General features: G+C 40.4%; 1 protein-coding gene across 5 annotated transcripts in view; it reads left to right on the top strand.

Moving 5' to 3' along the window:
• Positions 1-435: 435 nt before the first annotated feature.
• The window catches only part of PALS1 (protein associated with LIN7 1, MAGUK p55 family member), a 93,179-nt gene continuing 75,005 nt past the window's right edge, over positions 436-18,609 (top strand). Inside the window, exon 1 of one of the 5 annotated variants that reach the window (XM_050797035.1) lies at positions 436-859. The gene's annotated coding sequence lies outside the window, so the exon portion shown is untranslated. Of the gene's footprint in view, positions 860-1,290; positions 1,309-18,609 lie in introns of those variants that run through there. The other 4 variants (XM_050797038.1, XM_050797037.1, XM_050797039.1 and 1 more) reach the window with 4 other exon arrangements.

The following is an 18,609-nucleotide window of genomic DNA, read 5'->3' as shown; positions in this document are numbered from 1 at the left end:
AGAGCCCTGCCCCATTCCAAGGGTGGCACATCCAGGTCCCGAGGGCGCCAGCCATGCCCGGGACATGGGCTGGTCTGCGTAACTCTCTGTCCCTTCGGGAGACTTCTGGGAAATAGTTCTAGTCCTTGCCATCCTTGCTTTCTGGTTTTCAGAAGTCAGTGCTGCTGGTGGCTTTCTGGAGTCTTCTGTGGAACACTGCACACATCCAGGTGTTTACGTCATTTTTTTTTAAAAAAAGAAATGTTAGATTGTGCGACTAACTAGACAGGACATGAGGAATCTCTTCAGGAGGACTCGGATTTTCTTCAGGAGCCGTCATCCAGAGACAGAAGAGCCAAGGGATGTAGAAACCCAGGGAAGCCTCGCGTCCCCACACAGCCCGCGGGCCAAACCCCGAAGCGGCTCCGCAGGGACAGCCAGCTCCTAGCAGCCCGGGTTTTAGACTTAGAGGCGCGCGACTGCGCGCACCCGGCGGGAGCTGTGGAGAGGACCAATGACCGGGCGCTCTCTCCGCGCCGGCTCGGGATTGGGCGAGCCGCGCCAGCCTCTCACGGGCGGGGTGGGACTGGGATCCGCGCGCCCGCTGCGCCAGAGTCCCGGGGGCGCGTGCGCGGTCTCGCGGCGGCCGCAGGGGCCGGTCTCGCGCGGTCTAGAAGTGGAGTTGCTGGCGGCTGCGGCGGCGACGGCGGCGACGGAGGAGGTTGGCGGTGGGGCGGGGGCGGGGACTAAGGATTCTGAGGTGGGGAGTCGGGAGTTTCTGGATTCTTTATCCGGTATTTTAAGGGCCGCCGGAGAGCTGTCGCTTCTGCAGTGCTTAGGAGCAGCCGGGCGGGAGGCTCCGCGGAGCCGAGGCGCGGAGGTAAGAGGTGGTTCGGCGGCGGCTGGGCTGTGGAGATCTTAATCAACAGGTCCCCGGGAGCGCGGCGGGGGAGGGGCGGCCGGGCTCCCCTTCCCCCACACGCCGCTCAAACTCTGGCCAGCGGGAGACCCCGGGCCGCCAGGCGGGCTTCCTCAGGCGCGGCAGCTTCGGCCGTGGAGGGTGTGAGCCCAACCTTTGTCCCTCGGAGCAACGCTGCCTGCGCGGTGCCCGCTCCTTCTCCTTGGCTGGGCATGCACCTTGGCGCGGGCCACAGCCAGCCGGGCCCGAGGTGCAGGGGGCGCGGCGGGGAGTCGTCTGCCCCCTGCGCTCCCGCCCCGATGTCGCGACGCGCGGGACTCCCCCCGGCCGGGTCTGGGAATCCGGCGAGGGAACGCTTTCCTTTAGAAGTCAGAATGTAGTCAGCGTTCCTCTGCCTGACTCAGCTGCTGGTATTCTGCTGCCTATTGCGTTCTTAAACAGGCAAACAGTTCCTGCTTCCTTGTGACCAGTTTTAAAGAAAAGCCTAATTTTGTTGATGGTTTCTGATAATTTAAGATTGCACGTTGAACTTTGAAGCCTGTACATTGTTGTATTCTATGTTTAATGAAGGTTGCTTGAAACGATCTTTGTAGTAAATTATGTAACTTTCTAATGATCATAACTCACCTTCTGTTGATTGACGTACAGTAATGTGTACGGAATGTAGGTTTCGGTCGAAAGGTTTTTCTTGGCAGTTTATGCTAAAATTAAAATCTGATGATTGGGAAGATTTTAGACGTAGTATAGAGTGTGTGTTTTGTCTCCATACTTGTTTAGAATAGTAAAAATTTAGATTCGGAAAGTCAGTTGAACAAAAATTTTGAAATTTTGATTTGACACAGTGAAAGGTGTTAATATTTCCGATTTTTTAAAAAAGCAATATCATGTTTTAATGATAGTTTACTAATTATGCTTTTGGATTTTACCAGAAGTTAATAACCTGTTAAATTCTGCAGTAGGAACAAATGACGTGTTGGTTATTGGTGTCTTTAAAGTATTGGTGGTAATGAAACTTATTAAATAAGCGTCCTTGAATTAAGAACTACCGATTTTTTTTTTTTTTTTTTTTTTTACTAGATCCCTGTGGACATAGCGTATTGTGGATAGGTTTTATAGGCTTTCTATTTGCAGTAGGATGAGCTATTAAATTATAATGTAAGAGATTTATAGATAAAAAAGGCAACAGTAGGAAAAGCAATTCATTATTTAATCTTTAAAAATCGAGTAAATTTTGCCATGTACCTGAATTACTTTTGGCTAGACGGACTTGAACTTGACAAGTTAAGGTGGATTGATTAACATTAACTTGTTTTAGAATGTTAAAACGGGAGAGAATATATAAGTTCTTACTGAGGGTGACCCAAGTCAGTACAGTGGATTTAGCTTTTACATGATCTTGAATTATGGTTTTGATTAAAAATCTCATCACGGGGTACATGTTTTCAGGATCTCCTGAGGGCTGTCATGGAAAAAAATTAAAAAATAAAATTTTATCACACATTCCAAGAAACTTGATCAATTTAATAGGTTATACTGAGATGCCCTGTTTCTCTGATATTTTCTGATTTCAGAGTGTCTAGAAAAAATAGTGTCTTGACATATGTGCTTTACAATGTAATTTTCTTTTCTTTTTCTTTTTTTTTTTTTTTTTTTTTTTTTTTGCGAGACAGAGTCTCGCTGTTGCCCAGGCTGGAGTGCAGTGGCGCGATCTTGGCTCACTGCAGTCTCCATCTCCCGGGTTCAACTGATTCTCCTGCCTCAGCCTTCCAGCTAGCTGGGACTACAGGCGCCTCTCACCACACCCGGCTAATTTTTGTATTTTTAGTAGCGACGGGGTTTCACCTGTTGGCCAGGCTGGCCTCGAACTTCTGACCTCAGGTGATCCACCCGCCTCGGCCTCCCGAAGTGCTGGGATTACAGGCGTGGGCCACCGCCAGAATACACACACACACACACACACACACCCCGCCAGAATACACACACACACACACATATCTCACTCAGGCTGTAGTGCAGTGGCGCGATCCCGACTCACTGCAAGCTCCGCCTCCCGGGTTAAGGCCTTTCTCCTGCCTCAGCCTCCCGAGTAGCTGGGACTACAGGCCCACGCCATCATGCCCACCTAATTTTTTGTATTTTTTTTTTTTAAGTAGAGACGGGGTTTCACCGTGTTAGCCAGGATGATCTCGATTTCCTGACCTCATGATCCGCCCGCCTCTGCCTCCCAAAGTGCTGGGATTACAGGCGTGAGCCTCCACACCCGGCCTTTATAATTTTTGGTCATATATTTACTGAATCATAGGATCGTTGAGTTAGAAGTAATCTTAACCTCTTCATTTTCCACGAAAAAGACAGTGAGGGTTGAAGGAGTTAAGTAATCCGTAGTCTGACTGCTAGTTAGTGGCAGACTTGGAACTACATGAATGCTAAAATGCTTGTCTCCATATTCTAAGTTCACTGCTCTTCTCAGGATGTCTTATTGTTAAACCAATAAGTTGCCTTCTCCAAATCACTTAACAGGCAGGGTTGATTCTTTCTGTCATGCATTTTTTCCCTTTTCTTTTTTAGTAACCACTAACTGCAATTCATTTCCTTACTGAAGAGTTTTCAGTTTTCTAATATTTCAAACAATGTTTAATGAATATCTTTGTGCATGTCTCCTTGAGCGCATGTGTGGAGGCTTTCCTAGAATGTATGTATACCTACCTATAAGTGGAATTGCTGATAATAGGTTGATACGCGTTTTCAACATTACTAGCTACAGCCAAATTATCCTTTTTAATGCTGTAGCCATTTACATTCCTGCAAACAGTATGAGTGACAGTGGCTTCATGTCCTTGCCCACAATTGGCATTGTAAGATTTAAAAATTTTTGCTAATCTGAGGGATGAGAAATGATTTAATTGCTTCCTTTCTTTAAAAAATATTTAATTTACATGAAATGAAATTAACTCTTTTCATTGTACAATTCCAACTCAGAGAGCTGTGCAACTAGCACAATCAAGGTAAAGAACAGTTCCATCACCTATCCATTCACCAGTTGAAGGACATTCGAGTTGTTTTCAGGTTTTTGTGACTGAGTGAAGTTGCTGTAAATCTTTGCAAATAGGTTTTTGTGTAAACCTAAGTTTTTGTTTCTCTTAAGTAAATGGAATGTGGTAGGTATAGCCTACTTTTATCTTAAAATGAAAAAAAAAAGACCTATCTGTGGCAGACAGAATAAAGGTTTTCAAAGATATTCTAGTCCCTGGAACCTGTGAATGTGTTTGCTTACATGGCAAAGGCAAATTAAGGTTGCTAATTAGATGACTTTAGGGAGATTATTGTGGATTATTCAGGTGGTCCCAGTGTGTCACAGAATCTTTAAAAAAAGGAAAAAGAGAGGCAGAAGAGTCAGGAAAAAAAGATGTAACAATGGTCAGAGAAGTGCAGAGTTGCTGGCTTTGAAGATGGAGGAGAGCAGACCACAAATAAGGAATATGAGTGGTCTCTAGACTCTTGAAGAGGCTAGGAAATGGGTTACTCTTTAGAGCCTCCAGAAGAGAAAGCAGCCCTGCCAGTAATTTTAGCCAAGGGAGACATATGCCAGACTTCTAACCTGTAGGACTGTAAAATAATTTCTGTTGTTTTAAGCCACTAAATTTGTGGCAATTTGTTACATTGGCATAGGAAATTAATACACTGTCAAGCTGTGCTTGAAGTGGCTGAACCACTTTGCATTTCCACCAGCAATATATGAGAGGTCCAGTTGCTTTACATTCCTGTCAGCACTTGGTATGGTCAGTCTTTAGGTTTAACCATTTTAATAGTATCTCGTTGGGATTTTTCTTTGCATTTCCCCCATGACTGAGGATGTTGAGCATCTTTTCATGTACTTATTTGCCATCTGTTTATCTTTGATAAAGTGTCTGAAGCTTTTGCCCATTTTTAAATTGGATTGTTATTGCTGAATTTATTATTATCTTATTCTTTTTTCCTTTTTTTTTTTTTTTTCTTTTTAGGGATGGGGTCTCACTATGTTTCCCAGGCTGGTCTCAGAACTCCTGGGCTCAAGTGATTCTCCTGCCTCCGCCTCCCAAAGTGTTGGGATTACAGGCATGAGCCACTGCCCCAAAAGTTCTTTATAGTCCTTTATCTTTTGTCAGATAGGTGATTTACGAAGGTTTTCTTCCACTCTGGCTTGCCTTTTCATCCTCATAACTTTTATACTTCATTACTTTTGAAGTATAGAAGTTTTAAATTTTGAGAAAGTCCAAATTATTAATTTTTAAAATTCAAATATTGTATCTACGAACTCTTTGCTCAGTCCAAGGTCAGAGAGGTTTTTATCCTATTTTTTTTCCAAGTTTTATATTGTAATTTTATTCTTAGATCTATGTTCCATTTTGAGTTTATTTTCATATAAAATGAGAAAAGTACAGGTTGAGTTTCATTTATTTGTCCAGTTGTTCCATGACCATTTGTTGAAAACATGATCTTTTTCCCATTGAATTCCCCTTGTCTCTTTGTCAAAAACTATTTGACTACATTTGTTTAGATTTGTTTATGGACCGTTCAATTGATCTATTTTGTCTATCCTTTTTTATTTAGAGACAGAGTCTCTCTCTGTCGCTCAGGCTGGAGTGCAGTGATCTCTGCTCACTGCAGCGTTGGCCTCCCAGGTTCAAGCGATCCTCCCAATTAGCTGGGACCACAGGCGTGCCACCACACTTGGCTAAGTTTTAAAATTATTTGTAGAGATGAGGTTTTGGCTATGTTGCCCAGGCTGTATTATTTAAAAAATTTTTGAGACAGGGTCTCACTCTGTTGCCCAGGCTGGAATACAGTGGTGTGAATATGGCTCACTGCAGCCTCAACCTCCTGGATTCAAGCCATCCTCCCCTTGCCCCAGTGGCTGGTACTATAGGTATGCCACCATGCCAGGCCAATTTTTAAAATTTTTTTGTAGAGACAAGATCTCCCTATGTTGCCCAAGCTGGTGTTGAGCATCTGAGCACAAGGGATCCTCCCACCTCAACCTCCAAAAGTGCTAGGATTACAGGGGTTAGCCATCGCACCTGGCCTACTATAGCTTTTTTTTTTTTTTTTTTTTTTGAGATGGAGTCTTGCTCTGTTGCCAGGCTGGAGTCCAGTGGCACGATCTCGGCTCACTGCAACGTCCGCCTCCTGGGTTCAAGCAATTCTCCTACCTCAGCCTCCCAAGTAGCTGGGATTACAAGCAAGCACTACCACGCCCAGCTAATTTTTGCATTTTTAGTAGAGGCGGGGTTTCACCATGTTGGCCAGGATGGTCTTGATCTCCTGACCTCGTGATCCGCCTGCCCCGGCTTCCCAAAGTGCTGGGATTACAGGCGTGAGCCACTGCCCCTGTCCTACTATAGCTTTAAAATAAGTGTTCATATTAGGTAATGTGACTCTTCCAACTGTATTCTTTTTCAAAATTGTTATGGCTATTTTTAGTTCCTTTGCCTTTCTGTATAATATTTAGAATAATCTTCTTGCTAATGTATACGTTCTGTTGGGATTTTGATGGAGATTGTGTTTAATTTAGAGATCAACCTGAATATAATTGACATCTTAATAATTTGAGTCTTCTAATCTATGAACGTGCTGCTTCTCTCCATTTATGTGAGATTGTAGTTTTCAATATGCAGATCTTTCAAATACTTTATTAAGTCTATACCTAATTATTTTAATTTTTTGGTCCTGTTGTAAATGGTAATTTTAAAAAATCAGATTCCAATTGATCACTGATAGTATATAGAAATTAATTTTTGTATATTGACTTTGTATCCTGACTTTTTGCTAAACTCCCTTGTTAGCTCTAGAAGCTTTTTTATTTTAATAATTTTTTTTTAGAATTTTCTAAGTAGACAGTCGTGTTCAAAACTTTTCTTTCCTTCTAGTCTGTATGCCTTTTATTTCTTTTCCTTAACTTACTGTATTGGCTTGGCTAGGACTTCCACTGAGATGTCGAATAGGAGAGGTGAGAAGTAGCATCTTTGTCTTGTTCACTTTTTTTTTTTTTTTTTTTTTTTAAAGATAGAGTCTCACTGTATCCCCAGGCTAAAGTGTAGTGGCGCAACACGGCTCACAGGAGCCTCAACTTTCTGGGCTCAGTTGATTCTCCCATCCCAGCCTCTTGAGTAGCTGGGACCCCCGGCAAGTGCCACCATGTCCAGCTAATTTTTTATGTATTTAGTAGAGACAGGGCTTCGCCATGTTGCCCAGGCTGGTCTCGAACTCCTGGGCGGAAGCAATCCACCCACCTCAGCCTCCCAAAGTGCTGGGATTACAGGCATGAGTCACAGTGCCTGGTCTCTCACTCACTTTCTTGAAAAGTATTCAGTCTTTCACCTTTAAAACATGATATCAGCTGTAGGTCATTTTGTGCATTCTCTTAAGGAGGTTAAGGAAGTTTTCTTCTGTTCCTAGGTTACTGAGGGTTTGTTTTTTAAATATGAATGGATGTTGAATTTTATCATCTGCCTTTTCTGCATGTATTGAGATGATTGTGTTAACTTTTTTTCTTTAATCTGTTAATATGGTGAGTTACACTGATTTTTCAAATGTTGAACCATGTTTGCATGTTTCTGGGACTAACTCGGGTTATTTTAAAGAAAAATCATTTTGGACTTTTTAAAACTAATATACATTAACATTTATTCTTAAAAATGAAGAAGGAGCAATGTCACATGCCTGTAGCCCCATCCAATTGGGAGGCTGAGGTGGGAGGAACGCTTGAGCCCAGGAGTTTGAGTCCAGCCTGAGCAACATAACAAGATCTCTTTTTTTTTTTTTTTAAAGAAACCAAATTAAGATTTTGTGAACTAAAATACTTAATGAAGTCGGTAGAGTCAAGGTATTCATTGACAGTTACCTACATTTTACATTTTAGTAGGTCTTAAATTTTCTTGATTTATTCTAGAGTTTGTATATTGGAGGACTCTTACTTAAAATTACTAAATGAGAGCTGGGTGTGGTGGTTCATACTGTAGTCCCAGCTACTCAGGAGGCTGAAATGAGAGAATTACTTGAGCCCAGGTGGCTGCAGTGCTCTCTGATCACACCTTTGAATAGTCACTGCACTACAGCCCAGGCAACACAGTGAGACCTGGTCTCTAAAAAAAAGTTTTTTGAAAATTACTAATAAAGAAAATGTTATTTGTGTCACTGTAACCAAACATTCCTCTTCTGGGTAGTTTAGATAAGTAAACTTGGAGAAGCTAGGCATGGTGGTTCGCGCCTCTCAGCTACTCAGGAGGCTGAGACGGGAGGATTGCATGAGCTCAGTTCAAGACCAGCCTGGGTGACAGACGAGTGAATGAATGAATGAATAAATGGATTTGGATAGTGAATTGTATTTTGAATTAAGATAAAATGATATGATTTGGAGGTTTTTGCTTAGAATGAAAACCATGAAGTTTAAAAAAAAAAAAAAAGAGTCGGCCGGGTGCAGTGGCTCACGCCTGTAATCCCAACACTTTGGGAGGCTGAGGCAGGCGGATCACGAAATCAGGAGATGGAGATCATCCTGGCTAACATGGTGAAACCCCGTCTCTACTAAAAATACAAAAAATTAGCCGGACGTGGTGCCGGGCGCCTGTAGTCCCAGCTACACGGGAAGCTGAGGCAGGAGAATGGCGTGAACCCGGGAGGCGGAGCTTGCAGTGAGCCGAGATCGCACCACACTGCACTCCAGCCTGGGCGACAGAGCGAGACTCCGTCTCAGAAAAAAAAAAAAACAGGCTGGACGCTGTGGCTCACACCTGTAATCCCAGCACTTTGGGAATCCAAGGTGGGCGGATCACGAGGTCAGGAGATCGAGACCATCCTGGCTAACACGGTGAAACCCCGTCTCTACTAAAAATACAAAAAAATTAGCCAGGCGTGGTGGTAGGTGCCAGTAGTCCCAGCTACTCAGGAGGCCGAGGCAGGAGAATGGCGGGAACCCAGGAGGCAGAGCTTGCAGTGCGCCGAGATAGCGCCACTGTACTCCAGCCTGGGTGACAGAGCAAGACTCTGTCTCAAAAAAAAAAAAAAGAAAAAAAAGAAAACTCCTTCCTCTTACCAGAAAATCAAATATAGACTCTTGGTTAATCATGTAAATGTTCAGCTTGGAATACAGAGTAGAATGATTTCAGTGATTTTTTTTTTTTTTTTAAAGAGGTAAGGTCTCACTCTGTTGCCTAGGCTGGACTTGAACTCCTGGGCAGAAGTGATCCTCCTGCCTCAGTCTCCTCACTAACTGGGACTATAGACACATGCCACTCATACCTGGCTCAGTAAATGTATTAAATCAAAAAGTGTGAAGTGAAATAAAAAACGAAATGCTAGTAAGAAAAAGCCAGGTGCCATTTTGTTTTGAATTGAGTATGTTCCTTCATGAGAAATGTGGGTGCATGACACATGCTCATTAAATATATTTTGAATTGTGAGATTTTTTGCTTCATCAATTCAAGCTACAGAGACAGTTTATTTTTTATTTTAGTTAATTAATTTATTTAGAGATGGGATCTTACCCTGTCACCCAAGCTGGAGTACAGTGGTGTGATCATACCTCACTGCAGCCTCAAACTCCTAGGCTCAAGTAACTCTCCTACTTCCGCCTCCCAAGTCTTTGGGATTACTGATGTGAGTCACTACATCTGACCAGAAAACAGCTTAATTATGAAACAGTAACTTCATAATCAAGCTTTTTAATTTTGTTGTTTTTATAAATTGGGCTAATTATGATATAACATTATAAAAATTAAAACAATTTGGCTGTCTCATATAATTTTATAGTTTTTTTCTTCAGTTGATAGTCTCAAAGACCCTCAAAGACGTTGAAATTTTGAGGCCTCTAGGATTCTTAGCGTTTTGCTTCTTTAAGGCAGGGGTCAATAACTCTAAATATTTTAGCTTCATGGGCCATATTGTCTCTGTTGCAAGTACTCAGTTCTGTTGTTAGAGTGGCAGAGGTAGCCAAACAAATGAGCATGACTTTTCCAATAAAACTTTACTTATAAAAATAAGGTGTGCCTGATTTGACCTCTGGTCTTAGTTTACATGCCAACATTTTTTTTTTTTTTTTTTTTTGAAATAGAGATGGGGCCTCACTATGTTGCTCAGGCTAGTCTCGAACTCCGTGACTCAAGTGATCCTCTCAAGTTGGCCTCGTGAAGTGCTGGGGTTACAGGCATGAGCCACCACACCTGGCCTACATACCAATTTTTTTTTTTTTTTTTGAGACTGAGTCTCACTCTGTCGCCCAGGCATTATCTCGGCTCACTGCAACCTCTGCCTCCTGGGTTCAAGTGATTTTCCCGCCTCAGCCTCCCGAGTAGCTGGGATTACAGGCACTTGCCATCATGCCCGGCTAATTTTTGTATTTTTGTGGAGACAGGGTTTCACCATGTTGGCCAGGCTGGTGAATTTGCCCATCTCTGCCTCCCAAAGTGCTGGGATTACAGGCGTGAGCCACCATGCTTGGCCTCATACCAATGTTTTAAGGCAAAAAATCAGTGGGAGAAATGACAGTAATTGTAGTACTGTAATAGAAGGAGCCTTGGGGTATTTATTTCATGCTGTAATTCTAGGCCAGGCCTCACTTTTCTCACCTATGACATGTAGCCACTTTGAAAGATGATTGAAAAAATTAAGATATGGAAAGCACCTAGCAAAATGTCTAACACATAGCAGATACTTAATACATATTCACTTACTTTTTGTTTCAAGACTGCACAGTGCTTTGTCACAAACCAACATATGTGAAATAATTAAGGAGAGTCAGGTTTTTTAGTTTGTAGTATATCTAATACATCCAAATATTAGAAATTTTAATTATGTGTTTATAGTTATCTTTTGAGTTATGCTTTTTTGATATAAATCATAATTGGCTTCACAGTTTGAGAAGCTTCACACAAACAGTTGAGGATTTTGTGTCAAAATATTATATTTTGAGAGTTTTACATTGTCACAGAAAAGGTTTTAGAATGTCACTTAAAATACATTATTTTGCTTTGATGTAAGAAGTCGGCATTCTGTATTTTGCTTGTGTGTTTTAGAAGTGCCTTTAAAACTGCATTCATTTAACATGATTGACTGCTTCTATGAATGTAGTGAGCTAGGTGCTCTGCTAGGACTTGGTTGTACTTAAAGAGTATCCATATTTAGATACTCATTTTTATGTTATGTTTGAAATGTAAGTAAAGCTTCAGAAAGTCTTTTTTCTGAGTTTCTAGCAAGATAAAGCTGTTCTGTTTTTATGAAGTTGGTTGAGATTCACTAGAGCCCTTATATGGCACACAAATGGGTCACATCCTACAACTTGAAAACCACTGATGTAGATAGACTGAAGTGACCCTTCTCCAAGAGGCTGTGTTCATAATTTCATTTAAAATTCAGCTTGTCCACCCACTCTTCCTTCCTCTAGGAACGTTCCATACCCTCCTATTGGCAATTAAGTTTTAGTTCTTAAAATTTTAGAAAAGTATGCATTAACAATTTATTCTTTTTTGTAACTCATCTGTAAGTTATTGAGGGTTGTGACTACTGTTTGATGTTCATTTATGCTCGGAAGTACTAGACACTCAAATATTTACTGACCAAAAAAATCTGGAAGAAAATAAGTTATGCGTTAAACAGTGGTTCTTCTGTCTTAGTATTGGAAATCACATTGCCTCACATTGAAAACTGTATATAACTCCAGTTTATGTATACTGGACATGCAGATTTAACTGTCTAATATTAAACAAAAAATTCTAGTATTAAACAGGTTGTTTTGTAACTCTGATAGTCATCTGGGCCCTTTCTCTGAAACACACACACTGTTACTACAATGTGCACAGATTCGTGGAAATTAGGTCATGAACCCCAGGTACAAGTCTCTGATCCAGGTGATTCATTGACTATATAAATGACCTGCAAATGTTTTTCACAATAATGATTTGCATAAGGGTAATCAGTACATACTTAGAGTTAATGAAAATAAATTTCATAGTTTTTGTAGGCATCTTAAAGGAATCTTATCCTTCTATATTTTATACCTTATCCTTTTATACTTAAAATTTATAGCAAGATTGATAGTTCGTTTGACCAAATCACAATGCTTTCTGCTTTCCCCTCTTATCCAGAATTGTATCCCTTGCTATGCCTCTTAATGTGTTATGCTGTATGCTTATCCTTTGAATGTATTTCTTAAATATTAACAACTACATTTCAAGTTCTTTGTCAGCATTTTCCTTTTTACAAATGAGGAAATAGAGGCTCAGAGAGATTAAATATTTTATCCATAGTCCTATTATAAGTGATAGAAAGGATTTGAATTAATTTATTTGATCCCAAAGCCCTTGGCTTTTCTGCTTTGTCTATAAGCCTGCCTTAAAACTTAACTTTGTCTTTTTGGTAAGATTAGAAACTTTTCGATGAAAGCCATTTTCTACTTTACCTAGTGTTTAAAAATGTACATGAGGCTGGGCACAGTGCCTCATGCCTGAAATCCCAATATTTTGGGAGGCCGTGACAAGAGGACTGCTTGAGCCCAGGAGTTTGAGACCAACCTGGGCAACATAGTGGGACCCCGTCTCTACAAAAAACACAAAAATTAGCTGGACGTGGTGGTGTGCACCTGTAGTCCCAGCTACTCGGGAGGCTAAAGCGAGGGGATTTCTTGAGCCTGGGAGTTGAGGCTGCAGTGAACCATGATGGCAGCATTGCACTCCAGCCTAGTCAACAGAACGAGAACCTGTGTCCAAAAAAAAAGTACTTGAGTTAAAGTGAAGAACTTTGAGCCTATAAATTGTAAATAAGTTCCTTAAGGGTAGCGTAGGGGGTTGTATCTTTTTGACTTAGTATCTCAGCCCTTAATATGGCTATGATACAATAAGAAATATATATTTGGTCTTTGTCCCTGACAACTGACCTAGAGCTTCTAAATCCCTTGGAATTTTCTTAAGCATGGAAGTGATAAGAGAGTCTTTTGTTTGAATGAGGGTGATAAGGGCGTCTTTTGTTTCAGTGAGTCAGCTTTTGGCAGGCCCCTAGATAACTTCAGGTTAGTGGGCTAGTTGCCAGAAAGACCAAGGCATGGGGCCCCACCTTCAACCTTTGGGAATGCAAAGAGGGGCTAGAGATAGCCAGTCACCAGTGGCCAGTAATTTAATCATGCCCATCTAATGAAACTCCTAAATGACACTGTTTGGAGAGGTTCTGGTTGGTGAATATTTCAAGGTGCAGGGAAGCTGGTTTGACTGGAGAAGCTCCACCCCACGCCCCTAAACCTTGCTCTTTGCATCTCTTCTATTTGGCTATTCCTGAGTTGTATCCTTTATAATAAACCAGTACTAGTAAGTAAAGTGCCTTTCTGAGTTCTGGGGCCATTCAAGCAAATAATTTTTATTTATTTATTTTTTTGTTTTTGTTAGAGACAGGAAGGGTCTTGCTCTATCACCCAGGCTGGAGTGCAGTGGCACGATCATAGCTCACTGCAACCTTCAACTCCTGGGCTCAAATAGGTGTGCACCAACATACCCAGCTAATTTTATTTTTATTTTTTGTACAGATGAGGTCTTGCTGAGCTGCCCAGGCCAGTCATAAACTCCTGGTCTCCAGCGATCCTCCAGCCTTGGCCTCCCAAAGTGTTGGTATTATGGGAGTGAGCCACCGTGCTCAGCCTCTAGCAAACTATTGAACCTGAGAAGGGAAGTCATGGGAACCCCTGATGAATATTTGGGTGGTCTGAAGTACGGGAGGCCCAAAACTTGTGGTTGGCATCTGAAGTCGGGGCAGTCTTTTGGGACTGAGCCATTAACTGGTGGGATCTGATTCTAACTCCAGGTAGATAGATTCAGAATGGAATTGAACTGTAGGACACCCAGTCGGTGTCCAGAGAATTGGTGTGAGGAAAAGACCCACACATTTGTTATCAGCAGTGTTGAGAGTAAAAAAAAAGCTCGGAATGGCACATATTAGATGCTTGGTTTCAGTTTGTACTTTTATCATTTATTTGTTTAAACTTTAGTCTTGCTGTGAGCTAAATATTAGAGACTGTTCTATTCTAGTCATCTCGCATAAACAGATAATTTGACATTTGAAACACAATTTCATTTATTCTAGGTTGGCCATAAATGTGTTTACTGGGAGGAAATCTAACACTTTCACATGTTCTTGATTAGTTTTTTCTACAAAGACATAACCATAAATGTATTAATTTGCTGATGGCTTTTTCTTGTTTTTCCATAGGCACATACTGACAGGCTTTACAGTGCAGTTACAGTACTATCACTGACTTACAGTACTTTTACGGATTATAGAGTCAGATGTCTGCAGAAATACTCTCTTGACTTGTGTGTGACAATGAACGACTTAACTTATCAAAGCCTGATTCCTTATCTGCAGAATGGGGATGATGTTTGTGCTTAATTCAGTAGGTTTTATTTTGAGGATTGAGATGGTACATCAAGAATGGTAGGCATAGTGTTAGTATATACAGTATTAAGCACTCTTTCAATGTTAGATAAGAGATAGGAGTTGTATGACCTGGTTGTTGTAGTCTGAGTTAATGATGAATAATTATAATTGTATGTTGAGGTCAGCTTTCTAATCTCTGAAATAATAGTGAAAGTCAAATGGGAGAAAACAATTTGTTGTCCTAAACAGTTTACTTATGTAGTGAGATTAAATTCTGTTCAGCTTTATCAGTTTCTCTAGTTGAACTCAAGAATTACTCTGGGGTATTTTTCAGTAGGTTTTCACTACACATTTTTAAATAAGCTTTAAAAAAAATGACATAGGTCAGGCGCAGCAGCTTACGCCTGTAATCCCAGCACTTTGGGAGACCGAGCCAAGAGGACTGCTTGAGTCCAGGAGTTCCAGACCCTCCTGGACAACATAGTGGGACCCTGTACCTACAAAAAATAAAAAATATTAGCTGGGTGTGCATTCCTGTACTCCCAGCTACTTGGGAGGCTGAGGTGGGAGGTTTACCTAAGCCCAGGAAGTCAAGGCTGTGGTGAGCCATGATTGTGCTGCTGCTCTTCAGTCTGGGCGACAGTGAGAGCCTGTCTCAAAAAGAAAGAAAAAAAAAAAGACATCGTTTCTAGAGTTCATTTTCATTATGGGGATTCAAAATCTTAGGCTTGGATAGAGCATTTGTTTACTTTTACTGATGTCAGTGTGTTTGTGTTAATATTTTGTTTTGTTTTTTCATTTTGAGTAATGTATGTCTTTCGTGTCTTTCTTGGGCCTTATATTCTTTCCCTCCTTTACAAGTTTTCTTAGGATGCTCTTCCTCTACAAGTAACTGCTGTGACATTTTCTACAGTTCTAGTGTGGCATTTACCAAATAGCACTGTATTGGTTTTTTATTTGTTTACTTATATGATATCTATACTAGACTTTAAGTTTCTTAAGGATAAGGACTCTGCCTCAGCAGCCTTTTTCTTGACAGTGGCTATCCAGATTTTTGGTACCAAGCCGGTACTTGCCTTGTTGAATGAAAAGATAGTTTCAGCTTAGTTAACTTTTTTGTATTAGATTTGCAATATAGTTACCTTATAGATTGACCTTTTATTCTTATTTCTTATTTCTAAGAATATCCTCATATGCTTTCCTCCCTTGTAAGACTGTCTGGTCAAAGTCAGAGCATTACTCATACCCTCAGTCAGCAGTACTACAATAATAAAAGTTAATTGTACTCTAAACCTGTTGACATTTATATTCTCATTAGCCTTCCTTTCTTATCAGATTTTTCTGTTTTCCTTTTCTACTGATACAGTCTTACTTGTCTATTGTCACTGTTTCAGTTTAATTTATAGATAGCACCAGATATGAGTCCTTACTAGTTTTGATACGTCTCTGAAATGGTTATTTGGTACTTCTTCAGTGACAAGCAAACTATCCCCCCTCCTCCCACCTTTAATGGCCAGTGTTTTTGATTTGCATACCAATAAGCAATCTAGATAGAGGTAATCATCTACTAATTTGCTAACCTTTGGAATATACTTTTTTCTCTAGTAAGCTATAAATCACTTGAAGTTAGAAGTTGGAATCTGTGGCCAGGCGCAGTGGCTCATGCCTGTAATCCCAGCACTTTGGGAGGCCGAGGTGGGCAGATCACGAGGTCAAGAGATCAAGACCATCCTGGCAAACATGGTGAAACCCCGTCCCTACTAAAAATACAAAAATTAGCTGGGTGTGGTGGCACACACCTGTAGTCCCAGCTACTCAGGAGGCTGAGGCAGGAGAATCACTTGAACCTGGGAGGCGCAGGTTGCAGTGAGCTGAGATCATGCCACTGTACTCCAGCCTGGCAACAGAGTGAGACTCCGTCTCAAAAAAAAAAAGGAAGTTCGAATCTCTTATAATGCATTTTTAGAAGCCTGCCACTTCAGGCACGTTTTTCAGGGAAGGTAATTGATTAAAGGGAATGGAGAAAATCTACATGGAGTACATTGAGAGCAAAGCAATAGCCATGTGAGTCTGGTAATTAGGATTCTTTGAGAGTTTGTCGTTGTTATTTACATGATGAAAGAATAAATACAATCAGAATCATGAACCTGACATTATATTTTAAAGTGTTAGCGGTCCCTTTTGGAATTCTTCATATAATTATTGCTTTTATTCCTTTGGTAAACTGCTTTCTTACATATTAAAATAAAAAATGTAATATATGTTTTATATTTGTGGTAGAGAAATTCCTAAATACTAAAGAGTCATGACCCTAATGATCACATAAGTGATTTATTTAGAAATTCTTATTGTTGCACTGCTTATGAAATTGTTTAGGGCTTGAGAGATGACACTTTGATTACTTTTCTTTGTTTAAAGGTTCTGGTACTCTTGAAAGAGTTTTGTTCCTGCTGTTTTGTTTTGTTTTGTTTTTGAGAAACAACAAAACTCGCTCTGTCACTCAGGCTGTAGTGCAACAGCACAATCTGGGCTCACTGCAACCTCTGCCCCCACCCCCCAGGGTTCAAATGATTCTCCTGCCTGAGCCTCCCTAGCAGCTGGGATTGCAGGCATCTGCCACAATGCCCGTCTAATTTTGTGTTTTTAGTAGAGACGGGGTTTCACCGTATTGGCCAGGCTGTTCTGGAACTCCTGACCTCAAGTGATCCACCTGCTTTGGCCTCCCAAAGTGCTGGGATTACAGACAGTTGTGAGCTTCTGCGCCCGGCCAACTGCTGCTATTTTCCACAGACTTTAAGAAGTAATTGTAATTTAAAGTTTCAGTATTTGTTTGTTTTCAGAAAAGTGGTATCTTTGTGTCTTTTCCTCAATTATAAAAGCAACACATACTTTTTTGTGTGAATATTTTGTAAGATATCCAAACAGTACAGAAGTGGAAAGTAGGGACTATTTGGTCTGTTATCCTCATTTATCAGAGATATTAGTTGAAAACAATATTGTATATATTCTTCTGAATATTTTGTTAATAACTTTATAAACATATCTTCTATGTATATTTGTAAAAATGGTGTGGTATATAAACTGCTCTGAAGCTTGCTTTTTTCACTTGCCTTTGTTTCATGTCAGTTCATAAAGAGCTTCATGCTCTAGTAGTCACATTAAAAAGTAAAAAGATGAGACTAAATCTGGGTATTATATATTTAAAAAAGGTAAAAAGAAACCGTGAAATTCATTTTAACGGTGTATTTTATTTAATACAATAAATATATATCAAAATTATTAACATTTCAACATGTAGTAAATATAAATAAATGAGATACTTTACATCCTTTTTTCTTGTTTTCTTTTGTGTGTGTTTGTTTTTTGAGATGGAGTCTTGCTCTGTTGCCCAGGCTGAAATGCAGTGGTATGATCTTGGCTCATTGCAACCTTTGCCTCCCAGATTCAAGCGATTCTCGTGCCTCAGCTTCCCAAGTAGCTGGGATTACAGGCATGCACCACCACACCTGACTAAATTTTGTATTTTAGTACAGACAGGGTTTCACCATGTTGGCCAAGCTGATCTCGAACTCCTGACCTTAAATGATCTGCCTGCTTCAGCCTCCCAAAATGCTGGGATTACAGGCATGAGCCACCGGCCTGGCCTACATCTTTCTTTAAATACTGAATCTTTGAAATTCATTATATATTTTATACTCATGATGTGTCTCAATTAGAATAAATTTTCATTAGAAATACTTGAACTGTATTTAGATTTTATTAAGTTTACAGCTGAAAAAGTAGTTTCACATACCCAAATTGTTCCAAAAATATGTACAAGTTTTCTAATAATGGATCAAGTAGGTTTTTAAATTTAAATTAATTAAAATTAAATAAAACTTAAAATTCAGTTACTCTAGCCACATTTCAAGTGCTCACTATCGACGTGTGGCTAGTATCTTTCTTGTTTGACAGTGTAACTCTAACAGCTTCACAGTATTCCATTATATGGATTTTACTACAATTCAGTTTTTCTACTGATGGGCATTTAGGCACCCCCATACTGTACTTTTGGAGTTTGGAGCATTCTGAATTTTGGATATTTAGATTTGGGATACTCTACCCATACAAATAATGTGACAGTGGACATCCTTATAGAAATACATAGTGTAGGATAAATTTCTGGAAGAGGGATAGATAAATCAAATATTTATTTGTTTGTTTGTTTGTTTATTTATTTTTGAGACAGAGTCTTGCTGTTGTTGGCCCGGGCTGGAGTGCAATGGCACAATCTCAGCTCACTGCACCTTCCATCTCCCGGGTTCCAGCAATTCTCTTGC

This window comes from Macaca thibetana, chromosome 7, assembly GCF_024542745.1.
Source record: "Macaca thibetana thibetana isolate TM-01 chromosome 7, ASM2454274v1, whole genome shotgun sequence".
NCBI lineage: Eukaryota > Metazoa > Chordata > Mammalia > Primates > Cercopithecidae > Macaca > Macaca thibetana.
Note: the sequence above shows the minus strand (reverse complement) of the source record. Positions and strands in the feature narration are given on the sequence as shown.